This window comes from Astyanax mexicanus, unplaced genomic scaffold (assembly GCF_023375975.1).
Source record: "Astyanax mexicanus isolate ESR-SI-001 unplaced genomic scaffold, AstMex3_surface scaffold_76, whole genome shotgun sequence".
In the NCBI taxonomy this organism is placed as follows: Eukaryota; Metazoa; Chordata; class Actinopteri; order Characiformes; family Acestrorhamphidae; genus Astyanax; species Astyanax mexicanus.
The window spans coordinates 12,501-26,350 of NW_026040086.1; the positions used below are offsets into that span (position 1 = coordinate 12,501).

At 39.5% G+C, this 13,850-nt stretch overlaps 1 pseudogene; it reads right to left on the reverse strand.

Annotated features, from left to right (window-relative positions):
- Positions 1 to 13,850, reverse strand: part of LOC125798676 (guanine nucleotide-binding protein subunit beta-like protein 1) — a 42,692-nt pseudogene that overhangs the window by 9,677 nt on the left and 19,165 nt on the right.

Here is a 13,850-nt window from a genome sequence, read left to right on the forward strand (position 1 = left end):
CCAGCAAAGTGATATGCATGTGCAATTACTCTTAGTCAACCCCATGTCACACCCCCCCACCCAGACATCCAATAACATCAAGAGAGTGTGTGTGTGTGTGTGTGTGTGTGTATTAGAGTGTGTGTGTGTGTGTGTGTGTGTGTGTGTGTGAGAGTGTGTGTGTGTGTGTGTGTGTGTGTGTGTGTATTAGAGTGTGTGTGCAGCCAGGATATCTTTATCTCCTGCTGATAAAAGCTGCTTCCCTGTCCACTCCTCCATCACATCTACTAAAGCCCTGCCAACACACACACACACACACACACACACACACCCCAATACATACCACCCGACACACACAGTGCTGGATTCCATCAAACCCAGTTTCTGTGAGTTAAAGTCAGGGGAGCCTTCAGCAGCCCTGATAAGTTAAAACCTGACACACATCAAACCTCTTCAAGTTTATTTCACTTAAAAACACTATTTTTACACATTCTACACACATCCTTTAAACAGCAGCAGAGCTTCTGAATATATCTACACTGATGGGCGTGGTGTTCTGGAAATGAGGTGTGTTCAGGTACATTTCTGGAGTTTTATCTTGTTTATCTTGGTAACAGAAAACACAGGAGCTCCACTGACTGAATACAACCTAGACAGACGCCAACAGTCAGACGTTCATCGCTATCTCGGTAACACGGGCGCCGTGCCGAGCCGAGCGTACGCCCCCACTTATTACACACACATGAACACACAGCAGCACAAACCCAACTTTTACATCAACAATAAACAGAATAGTAAATAAAATAACATTGCTGTTCCCGTAAATGAGCTGCTGGAGCTCCTTCACAGCGTCAACCAGCAGCTCAGTTTCCTCTGCTGAGAAGAGTTTGTTGAACACGTCCAGGTAGCTGCACCGTTACAATAGCAATCCACCAAAGACAGAGCTCACCTGATCTACTCTTAAAGAGAATGATGAACAAGAGACGCTCTGATTGGTTTATTATTTCATATATTTCACACCCATCATTAATTAAGAGAATTAGTACTTTTAACGAATTACTTTTGCGTTGCGTTTCGAGCTACACAAGGTTTGTGTACTTTTCCTGTCGTTACGATAGCAAAGACACACTACACTGACACGCCCCAAAACTAAATAAAGCTGCATGATTGAGCACGATTTACGGCTCGCCTATAGATCACTAAAATGTGAAAAAGGTCCTCTCTTATGGTTAATAGGTGTTTTCTTGTTTACGAGCCATTTTATTAGTTTATTATTTGTCTTTCATGCTAAAAGGAACGTAAGAAATTGTATATTTTTAAATGTTAATAATGCTTTATCTTCCTGCTTAATAAACAAAAGTTTAAAAAAAGAAAAAGTAATGTATCCAGGTTCTGTTTAAAGTTCAGACACCTTGTGCTCCTCTATCTTGTGTTTGAGGATGCCCCACAGGTGCTCAATTGGCGGCTCACCTATAGATAAAATACTAAAATAGTGAACAAAGTCTTTTCTGGACAGTGGAGACAATTACAGTTACTCCAACAACTAAAGCTGCTGGATAAACTCATTTTATTTTTACCCTTAATTTAAGAAGAATTGATAAATGAATGGATCAGGTGTCTCAATATTTTTGAATATATAGTGTTTATATATTAAAACGTCTAGTATTAAGAGTAGGAGGGACGTTTGTCATCAGTGTAAAGATCTGACAGGTTGACGACTCCATTAATAGCAGGACAGATGAATGAGCTTCAGAGATGAGTCTCAGTTTCAGAGAGTAACGGAGCTCAGCGTCCCGGATCAGATTCAAGGCCTTCAGCCACCCTGTCCTGTCCCCTCCCGTCCCGTCCCTGACCTGTCCTCGTCCCCTCCCGTCTCAGCATTTACTGTCCTCCCACTGAGAACCACTGCTCAGCTCAGCTAACGGTCACTCATGTTTTTATTATCTCTCCAGGGGCTATTGGACCAGGGATTATTGGTTTATTGGTTCCAATTAACTGTTTATTATCTAGACAGTGTATCAACAGGATACAGGTTGGAACCATATCTTCTTTATTAATGTAGCCATGTTCTGTTTGGATGCCCCACAGGTGCTCGATTGGGTTTAGCTCCGGAGACATACTCGGCCATTCCATTACTTTTACCTCCAGCCTCAACAGCAAGGCAGCTGTAATCGTGGTGTAAATTGAGTTTGAAAGTTAGAAATTGATTTAATATAAAGATTATAAAGATTTACAGATGAAGCAGTAGCTGGGAACCAACTTCAACAACCTGGGGTACAAGAGCCTCCTGCCAATTTAACAGCTTTTCACTTTTTAAAATGAGTGCATAAAGAGAGATAGCCTGAGAGAGAACAAGTTACACAAAGTTTTAAAGAAAGAAAGAAGGAATGAAAAGGGATAGTGATCTATCTGGTGTTTGAGGATGCCCCACAGGAGCTCTATTGGTACAGATTCACTAATAATCTTATTCTTTCAAATGAGAGAATAAAGTTATTATACGTTTTATAGAAAGAATAAAGGGAGAGTAAAAGAGAGAAATAGAGAGAGAGAGAGAGAGAGAGAGAGAACAACAGAGATTGTCTTTACTAATGTATCCAGGTTCCATTTGGGGTTTAGTCACATTGTGTTTGAGGATGCCCCACAGGAGCTCAATTAGTGCAGGTTTTCCACAATCAACTAATCCTTTTATAATGAGAGAATAAAGAGAGACAGACTGAGTGAAAAGATAAAACACCAAGGTTTAAAGAAAGAGTGAAAAGAAAGAGAGAGAGAGAGAAAGAGAGAGTAAGATTGTCTTTACTAATGTATCCAGGTTCTGTTTGGAGGTTAAACACCTTGAGTTTGAGGATGCCCCACAGGAGCTCAACTGGTACAGATTTTGTACAGGATTTCCTGAATAAACGTATCCTTTTACAATTGGAAAATAAAGAGAGACAGACTGAGAGAAAAAATAAAACACCAAGGTTTAAAGAAAGAGTGAAAAGGTAGAGTAAAAGAGAAAGAGTGAAAGAGAGAGAGAGATAGAGAGAGAGAGAGAGAGAGTGAGGCAGTAGAGTCTGTAGCTGGGCTGTACAGTAACACCACAGTGTGGGAAGAGATGGTCGGTGGCTGTCTGGACGTCACACTGCGCTGCACTCCAGGCTAATTTAAAAGCCCCCGCTGACTCTTTTCCCAGCTCGCCCTGCCCTAACCCCCCCGCCTCGCCCTCTAAATCATCCCCCCCCCCCACTCGCCCCGCTGCCTCAGCCCCGGCTAAAGTAAACCCGGCCGCCCCCTCCCGCCTGTTTTCAGAAATATTGAATAAATGCTCTCGCAGTATTATTGCAGATATATTTCTGCACCGCAGGAATAATACGAGAGCGTTTACGAATATTTCTAATCCGTCCGTTCAAGTGTAAAAGACTCTGGAAAGAACAACAGCAGCCCCCCCCCCCCCCCCCCCCCGGCCGAGTCTGGGCTGTTTTGGTGCGTTTTTATTCTCCGTTTTTGTTTTCAGTTCCTCTTTCAGGTCTTATAACACAGTAATTATATCAGACAGACACATGCCCTGATCTCTTTTACTCCAGAAGACATACGGCTGCTCAAAAATATCATCATTTAAAATCACGTAAAAGGAAGCAGAATTGTTCTATTTTCCTGGAACTGATCATGTTTTACTCAAAATTTTAACAAGCGCCTGTTTTTTTTTTTTTTTTTTACTTATTTTTTAATGTATGGACTTTAAATATACTCACACCTAAGATACATTTTCAAAAACAGTTAGACTAGAGTGTTTATGAGTTAAAAGCATAAGAATGTTGATGATTTGAGTTCATTACATGGTTTATTAATTATTACTTTGATAAAATACATGGAGAAACAGCATCAGGCGGAGTTATTTATTTATTTTTTTCTTGATAATCAATAATCACACCTCTAGGATACATGTAGATACTAAAAACCTAAAGACACACAGAGCAGCCTATACCTTTCAGTATTTTAATCAGGACACACAAAGAAAACTACAATATATACAAAAAATATGAGCTTTTTTTTAGTCCAAATAAAAAAAAAAATAGTTTAGTGTAAAATAACTACTTAGTAAAAATGTGAAATAAAGTAAAATAAAAACTATATAAAGTAGTGCGCACACCATACTTAGCTTTAGTTTGAGTAAAGCAGGTAGTTTCACACTGTTTCTGTGAACACTTTTGAGTCTTTGTTTACTGATATTATTTGGGTTGAAACATCATATAAACATCATCAAAAAACAACTTCTTGTACAAAAACATCGTCCTCATATGGGGACAGCAGTTTATTTTAACCGATAACATCTATACGAACCAATTTGTCCAAAAACTAAATTTTAGTTTTCTACCCTAAGTAAATAAATTAGTTTTAAACATAAAATTCACGCAAATGCAAATTTTCACCATGCCTATGTTTCTGTCTGGACTGGCTGTAGAAACTTTTGACTGGGATTCTCATCATCTTGTTTTTTATAATCAGTTGAGTGTAATGTCATGTGACCACTCGATGGTACAGATAGTGTCTCCGTATGAGGCCAATGGGTCAATGCTTAAAAAATATATAAAAGTATCATGGTGCACAGAAGCAGAAATGTAATGTCCCCATACGAGGACGCAGGGTCTCAAGAGGACATAAATATGTTTGAAGCACTAAAGGTAAATAATATTGGTTGGGGAAGGAGATTTATCACTTTTTTAGGTGTTTTTCTCAATGGGTTTCTTGTAGATTTAGCTTTACCACACCGGGATGTGATCACTATTTTTAGAAAGAGTAAGCTCCGCCCTTTCTAACCATATATGGATTATGTTGATGTGTGAAGGGATTCCTGAGTAATTAAGCTGAGAACACAAGGTGAGATTTAGGATGGAAAATGCGTCTGTAGGGTTCTAAGGGTTAAACTCCTGAGATCAGCGGAGAGGAGCGCTGCTAACGAGCCGTTAACCTCGAGACGGTGAGGGGTTACGTAACATAAAATACGGCCCGAGTACAGGAGGCGCGAGAGGAGCGCGAGAGGAGCGCGAGAGGAGCGCGAGAGGGGGGTGATATTCGGTCGGGGGTAGAATCTGATGGTGCTGAAGAAGAAGCTGGGGGTCTGATTTATGGCCCAGCCGGGAGCTGAAGATACACTCCTACATCACCCGATACGTCTACAGAGTGTGTGTGTGTGTGTGTGGTCAGTTGAGTGTGTGAGGAAGTGTGAGATCAGATTGTGAGGTTTTATTTTAGATCAGATTTCACTAAAGATACAAAATAAATCAGATTTCCAACATCTCCCGTCAACCTGCCCGTATTTCACAACAGCTCTACTGTAGAGTATTAATACTAATAGAGATGCATTGATGCTCCCAAACACATTAAGAGACAAGAAATTCAAGTAATTAACTCTTGATGAGTTCAGCACAGCTGTTAACTGAAAGCCTGAATTCCAGGAGACTCTACCTCATAAAGCTGTGCACCGAATGCATAAGAAAAATAATGTATTTTTGCAGTTAAAAATGGTCAGTGCTGAATTACAGCGTTATACAGCCATTTCAGTGAAGTTATTAGCATTAGCCTCTAACTGCGCTAGCTCTTTCACCATTCAGAGCCGAGTATATCGGACTATATCCCGCTGCTAACCCTGGCTAGCACTGCTGGAGCAGCATTAGCTTTAGCGCTAAAATCGATCAGCGCTAGTTATCTCTTTCAAAATTCTGAGATAAAAATTTTGGACTGTAGCCTGCACATTTAGCATGTTAAAACAAGCTACATGGGACAAAATCAGGAAATCTAAGCCTACGTTAAATAAACGGAAGTTTTCAGGAGAAAAATCTGAACAGGCGAAATCTGATGAATTAGACGGAAAACATGGCGACACCCCTGTTCCTTACTAGCGTAGCATAAAATGCACTTTATAATCCGGTATACCTTACAGTGCAAAAAATACGATATAAAAAAATAAGTATAAAAGCGCAGTTTGGAAGTAAATGCCGTAAAATAGAAAAAAGCAGATATTTTAGTGCTGTAGAACTAAATCACCTAAATACAAATATCTGAATATTCTAAATGTATAAATATCAAATGTATAAATCTTCTAATATAATCGATTATCTGTTTATCCAATTCAGAAATATTTTTCTGTAATAATTAGGAAATCTAGCCTTTAACTAATATTGTAAGATATATTTTAAGACTTTATGAGTATAAACAGTGCTGTAATAAAGGCTGTAGAGGGGAGAGTAACAGAATACCTGAAGGTTCTGCTGATCACTGAAGCTCCAGGAGATCAGGTTCTGGTCTGAGGACCCCGAGACGCCCTTCTGTCTGCCTGAATCCACATCTAAACACATTACAGGATCAGGGTGGGCCTTCAGGCAGCTGAGAGGACGCCTATTAGAAACATCCCAGAGGACCAGCGAGCCGTCTTCATAACCAGCACATAGCAGAGGACCAGAGTCCGCCTACAACCATATACAAAAATAAAAATACATATATTAATATATTATCACAGTAAAACAATGACGAGAAAATAAAGAGAGCACTTCTTCATCTTGGCATCATGTTCTCCTCCACCAGTCTTACACACTGCTTTTGGATAACTTTATGCTGCTTTACTCCTGGTGTAAAAATTTAAGCAGTTCAGTTTGGTGGTTTGATGGTTTGTGATCATCCATCTTCCTCTTGATTATATTCCAGAGGTTTTTAATTTGGTAAAATCAGAGAAACTCATCATTTTTAGATGCTCTCTCTTATTTGTTGTACAGAGCTGCAGTAGAACAGGAGTGTAGAGCTACAGGGTGTATCAGTAAAGGTTATCTGGATGTTGAAGTTTAGCAGAGTCACTACATTTATCAGCTGCTGCCGGTGCTGTCGGGTCATTACAGCCTTCATCACACGACTCCTCATCTATATCCTCAAGCTCTCACTGCACACCACATACCTATCCCCCAAACCCAAACACACATACTTACAGACTGCAGCAGCAGAGCTTCTGAATATATCTACACTGATGGGCGTGGTGTTCTGGAAATGAGGTGTGTTCAGGTACATTTCTGGAGTTTTATCTTGTTTATCTTGGTAACAGAAAACACAGGAGCTCCACTGACTGAATACAACCTAGACAGACGCCAACAGTCAGACGTTCATCGCTATCTCGGTAACACAGGCGCCGTGCCGAGCCGAGCGTACACCCCCACTTATTACACACACATGAACACACAGCAGCACAAACCCAACTTTTACATCAACAATAAACAGAATAGTAAATAAAATAACATTGCTGTTCCCGTAAATGAGCTGCTGGAGCTCCTTCACAGCGTCAACCAGCAGCTCAGTTTCCTCTGCTGAGAAGAGTTTGTTGAACACGTCCAGGTAGCTGCACCGTTACAATAGCAATCCACCAAAGACAGAGCTCACCTGATCTACTCTTAAAGAGAATGATGAGCAAGAGACACTCTGATTGGTTTATTATTATTTCACGTTACCCCTAAAACATGATTAACTACACCCATGATTAATTAAGAGAATTAGTGTATGACTTTTGCGTTGCGTTTCGAGCTGCACAAGGTTTGTGTACTTTTCCTGTCGTTACGATAGCAAAGACACACCAACACGCCCTAAATTAAGCTGCACGATGGGCTTCAGGTTCAACCTCCACACACTACACACACTATACACACACTATACACACACTATACACACACACACTATACACACACACACTATACACACACTATACACACACTATACACACACTACACACACACACACTATACACACACTATACACACACTATACACACACTATACACACACACTATACACACACACTATACACACACACACACACACACACACACACACACACACACACACACACACACACTATACACACACACACTATACACACACTATACACACACACTATACACACACACTATACACACACACTATACACACACACACACACACACACACACACACACACACACACTACACACACACTACACACACACACACTACACACACACACACACTACACACACACACACTATACACACACTATACACACACTACACACACACACACACACACACACACACACACACTACACACACATTATACACACACACACACACACTATATACACACACTATACGCCCATATACACACATATATACACATATATACACATAAATACTACACTACACACACTATACACTCTAATACACATATATATACACATATATTCTACACTACAAACACTATACGCTCATATACACACACATATATACATATATATACTACACTACACACACTATACGCCCATATACACACATATATACACATATATACTACACTACACACACTATACGCTCTAATACACATATATATACACATATATTCTACACTACAAACACTATACGCTCATATACACACACATATATACATATATATACTACACTACACACATTATACGCTCATATATACACACATATACAGGTGCTGGTCAACAAATTAGAATAATTTGAAATAGTACAATCATGAAATTCTTTGAATGCATTTTTTGTGCAGAAAGCAAATCAGGTGTTCACCGCACCTGTCCTACTCGTTAGACTAATCACAGAACTCGTTACCTCAGCTGAGCTTTCCAAAAGGCCCATTTAGGCCATTTAACTGTGACACTGTTGTTTTATTGAATTAGAATAATGGAGAAACCGTTTCATTGAATTAGAATAAATGCTCGAACTTTTGTTTTCTGTGAAGAGTGTTCACTGTGCAGTATAAAGTCAGGGTTGAGTAGAATTTCTAAGTTGTAAAATCAATCATGGGTAAGCAGCGCGACCTCTCAACCGGAATAGTGGCTCAAATTCAAGCCCTTCGCCAACAAGGCTTGACCCAAACTAAAATTGCTGAGCAGCTCGGCATCAGCCAGTCTTCCGTCTGCAAAGCTCTCAAGAAAAACTGCAGCAAGCGCACCAACTGTGGTCTGGGGATGCATGTCCGCTCGAGGTGTAGGGAAACTCTGCTTCCTCAAGAAGACTGTCAATGCTGCCGTATATCAAGATGTTCTGGAAACGTTCCTGATTCCGACTGTTGAGGAACAGTTCGGCGAAGAAGACTTCATATTTCAACAGGATCTTGCACCGGCTCATGCGGCAAAGTCGACCAAAGATTGGTTCACTAAAAAACAGCTTGAAGTTTTGGCATGGCGGGCCAACTCGCCTGACCTCAATGTCATTGAAAACCTTTGGGCCATCGTCAAGCGGAAAATTCGCGACAGAAAGCCTACTACGCTGGACCAACTGAAGCAGAACATCGCCACTGCCTGGGAAGCTGTGAGTGCGGAAACTTGCGACAAGCTGGTCAAATCGATGCCGCGGAGACTTCAGGCAGTCATACAAGCCAAGGGGGCAGCCACAAAATACTGAGAAAGTGATGATTGTAATTATAATAAAAATTATTCTAATTCAATGAAACGGTTTCTCCATTATTCTAATTCAACAAAACAACAGTGTCACAGTTAAATGGCCTAAATGGGCCTTTTGGAAAGCTCAGCTGAGCAAATTCTTTTCCAGGTAACGAGTTCTGTGATTAGTCTAACGAGTAGGACAGGTGCGGTGAACACCTGATTTGCTTTCTGCACAAAAAATGCATTCAAAGAATTTCAAATTATTCTAATTCGTTGACCAGCACCTGTACACACACACACTATACACTATACACACACACTACACACACACTATACACTATACACTATACACACACACTACACACACACACTATACACACACACACTATACACTATACACACACACACGCACAGTTATATATATACAGTGCATTGCAAAACACTAATAAATTGCATTAAATGTAATATATAACTATGTATGTTGTTGCTGTTTAATTAATACCTGATATATATGAAACCTGGTTTTATCATGTTTAGATGGACTTTTATAGACGTCTCATAGATGCTCAAGTTCAACCAACATTCAATTACCATGTAACTAACATTCAATTAACATTCAATTAATATTCAATTAATATTCAATTAACATTCAACTAATATTTAATTAACATTCAATTAATATTCAATTAACATTCAATTAATATTCAATTAACATTCAATTAATACTCAATTAACATTCAATAACCTTCCACTAATGTTCAATTAACATTCAACTAATATTCAACTAATATTTAATTAACATTTAACTAATATTCAATTAATATTCAATTAATATTCAGTTAACATTCAATTAACATTCAACTAATATTTAATTAACATTTAATTAACATTTAACTAATATTCAATTAATATTCAATTAATATTCAGTTAACATTCAACTAATATTCAACTAATATTCAACTAATATTTAATTAACATTTAACTAATATTCAACTAACATCCAACTAACATTTAGCTACTGTTCGACTGCATGTTTATTAAATATAACTGAACTCTAAGGTGAAAGTAAATTATTCTGATTCCACTGAATGTAACTCTAAAATTCTTAAAATTTAACATTGGATTAAAGGTTTGGATTAGATTTTGATTTTAGGGATAATTAATTAATCATTAAGGTTACTTTTAGGGTCAGGTGTAGAAATAAAATAGATAAATAAAAAGAATCAGACATCAAATATCCAGAAATTCTTAAGAATCCTTATGCTTAAAAATAAAAAAAAACCATATTAAAAATATCCTAGAAATTTTGAAATGTAGACCTTCTAAAATTAGAATCTCCTGAACCAATCATCTGCAGCTCCGCCCACTCAGTATGCAAATTCCTTAATAACACAGAGTTATAACACAGAGGGTATATATTTCTCTTTCTGTGAGAGAGTGGTATATATTTCTCTTTCTGTGAGAGAGAGTGGTATATATTTCTCTTTCTGTATGAGAGAGAGTGGTATATATATTTCTCTTTCTGTGAGAGAGAGTGGTATATATTTCTCTTTCTGTGAGAGAAAGAGTGGTATATATTTCTCTTTCTGTTATAGAGGAGAGAGTGGTATATATTTCTCTTTCTGTGAGAGAGAGTGGTATATATATTTCTCTGTTTGAGAGAGAGAGTGGTATATATTTCTCTTTCTGTGAGAGAGTGTGGTATATATTTCTCTTTCTGTTATAGAGGAGAGAGTGGTATATATTTTTCTTTCTCTTATAGATGAGAGAGTGGTATATATTTCTCTTTCTGTTATAGAGGAGAGAGTGGTATATATTTCTCTTTCTGTTATAGAGGAGAGAGTGGTATATATTTCTCTTTCTGTGAGAGAGAGAGTGGTATATATATTTCTCTTTCTGTGTGAGAGAGAGTGGTATATATTTCTCTTTCTGTGAGAGAGAGAGCGTGGTATATATATTTCTCTTTCTGGGAGAGAGAGTGTGGTATATATTTCTCTTTCTGTGTGAGAGAGAGTGGTATATATTTCTCTTTCTGTGAGAGAGAGAGTGGTATATATATTTCTCTTTCTGAGAGAGAGTGGTATATATTTCTCTTTCTGTGAGAGAGAGAGAGTGGTATATATTTCTCTTTCTGTGAGAGAGAGTGGTATATATTTCTCTTTCTGTGAGAGAGAGAGAGTGGTATATATTTCTCTTTCTGTATGAGAGAGAAAGTGGTATATATATTTCTCTTTCTGTATGAGAGAGAGAGTGGTATATATATATCTCTTTCTGTATGAGAGAGAGAGTGGTATATATTTCTCTTTCTGTGAGAGAGAGAGTGGTATATATATTTATCTTTCTGTGTGAGAGAGTGTGGTATATATTTCTCTTTCTGAGAGAGAGAGTGGTATATATTTCTCTTTCTGTGTGAGAGAGAGTGGTATATATATTTCTCTTTTTGAGAGAGAGAGTGTGGTATATATTTCTCTTTCTGAGAGAGAGAGGTATATATTTCTCTTTCTGTGAGAGAGAGAGTGGTATATATTTCTCTTTCTGTGAGAGAGAGAGTGGTATATATATTTCTCTTTTTGTATGAGAGAGAGTGGTATATATTTCTCTTTCTGTGAGAGAGAGTGTGGTATATATTTCTCTTTCTGTGTGAGAGAGTGTGGTATATATTTCTCTTTCTGAGAGAGAGAGAGAGAGAGAGAGAGAGTGTGGTATATATTTCTTTTTCTGAGAGAGTGTGGTATATATTTCTTTTTCTGAGAGAGAGAGTGTGGTATATATTTCTCTTTCTGAGAGAGTGTGGTATATATTTCTCTTTCTGTGAGAGAGAGTGTGGTATATATTTCTCTTTCTGTGAGAGAGAGAGTGTGGTATATATTTCTCTTTCTGAGAGAGAGAGTGTGGTATATATTTCTCTTTCTGTGAGAGAGAGTGTGGTATATATTTCTCTTTGGGGAGGGGTAAAACTAATTATAGACAGGATTCTGGATTCTGGATAAACACCGCCGCGCTTCTCCGACAAAAAAACAAAACAAGTGGAAATCACTGGCTGTAAGTGTTCACGGCTGTTGACCTTTGACCCCGGCACTTCAGCCAGTGGAGGAGCTCCCTGATGGATGATGTCACGGGTCGGAGGTGGAGGAACCCCGCATAGACACCTAATTCATTATATCCTCCACAACACCAGCCAACGGCAGAACACCACACCAACACTACACCAACACCACCCAATCCACCCCAACACCGGCATAACACCACACCAATATCACACCAACACCACACCAACACCACCCGATCCTCCGCAACACCAGCCAACGGCACAACACCACCCAATCCACCATAAGACCGCCCAATCCACCCCAACACCGGCATAACACCACACCAATATCACACCAACACCACCCGATCCTCCGCAACACCAGCCAACGGCACAACACCACCCAATCCACCACAACACCGCCCAATCCACCACAACAACGGCATAACACCACACCAATATCACACCAACACCACCCGATCCCCCGCAACACCAGCCAACGGCACAACACCACCCAATCCACCACAATACCACCCAATCCACCACAACAACGGCATAACACCACACCAATAACACACCAACACCACACCAACACCAACACCACACCAACATCACCCGATCCTCCACAACACCAGCCAAGGGCACAACACCACCCAATCCACCACAACACCGCCATAACACCACACCAATACCACACCAACACTACACCAACTCCACCCAATCCACCCCAACACCACCCAATCCACCCCAACACCACCCAATCCACCCCAACACTGGCATAACACCACACCAATATCACACCAACACCACACCAACACCACCCGATCCTCCGCAACACCACCCAATACACCACAACACCGGCATAACACCACACCAATACCACACCAATACCACACCAACACCACCCGGTCCTCCGCAACACCAGCCAACGGCACAACACCGGAACAACACCACACCAACACCACCCAATCCACCCCAAACACCACCATCCCAACGGCACAACACTACCCCAACACCACACCATCTACCACAACACCCGCACAGAAAGAGAGAGAAGAGAACAAAGTGGAGGAACAGACAGAAAGGAGAGAGAAAAGAGAGGAGGAACGAGACATGGAGAAAAAAGAGAACAGATAAGAAGAGAGAAGGGAGAATAAAAAAGAGGAAAAAATTAAGAGAAATTGAGTGAAAGGGAAAACTAAGAGAAAAGAGAGGAAAGAGAAAAATAGAGAAAAGGGGAGAAATGGAGTGCAGTGGGTTCAGGATAGATAAAGAGAAACATAAACAAGTAAAAAAGAAAGAGAGATAAACAGAGCCTAGAATGAGAGGTGGAAAACTGAAGAGAGAAGACAAATGAAAGAAAAATGGAGAAGAAATAAGAAGTGGAATAAGGATGAGTGGAAAAACTGAAAGGGGCGAGTAGAAAAGGCAGGAGTTGAGAAAG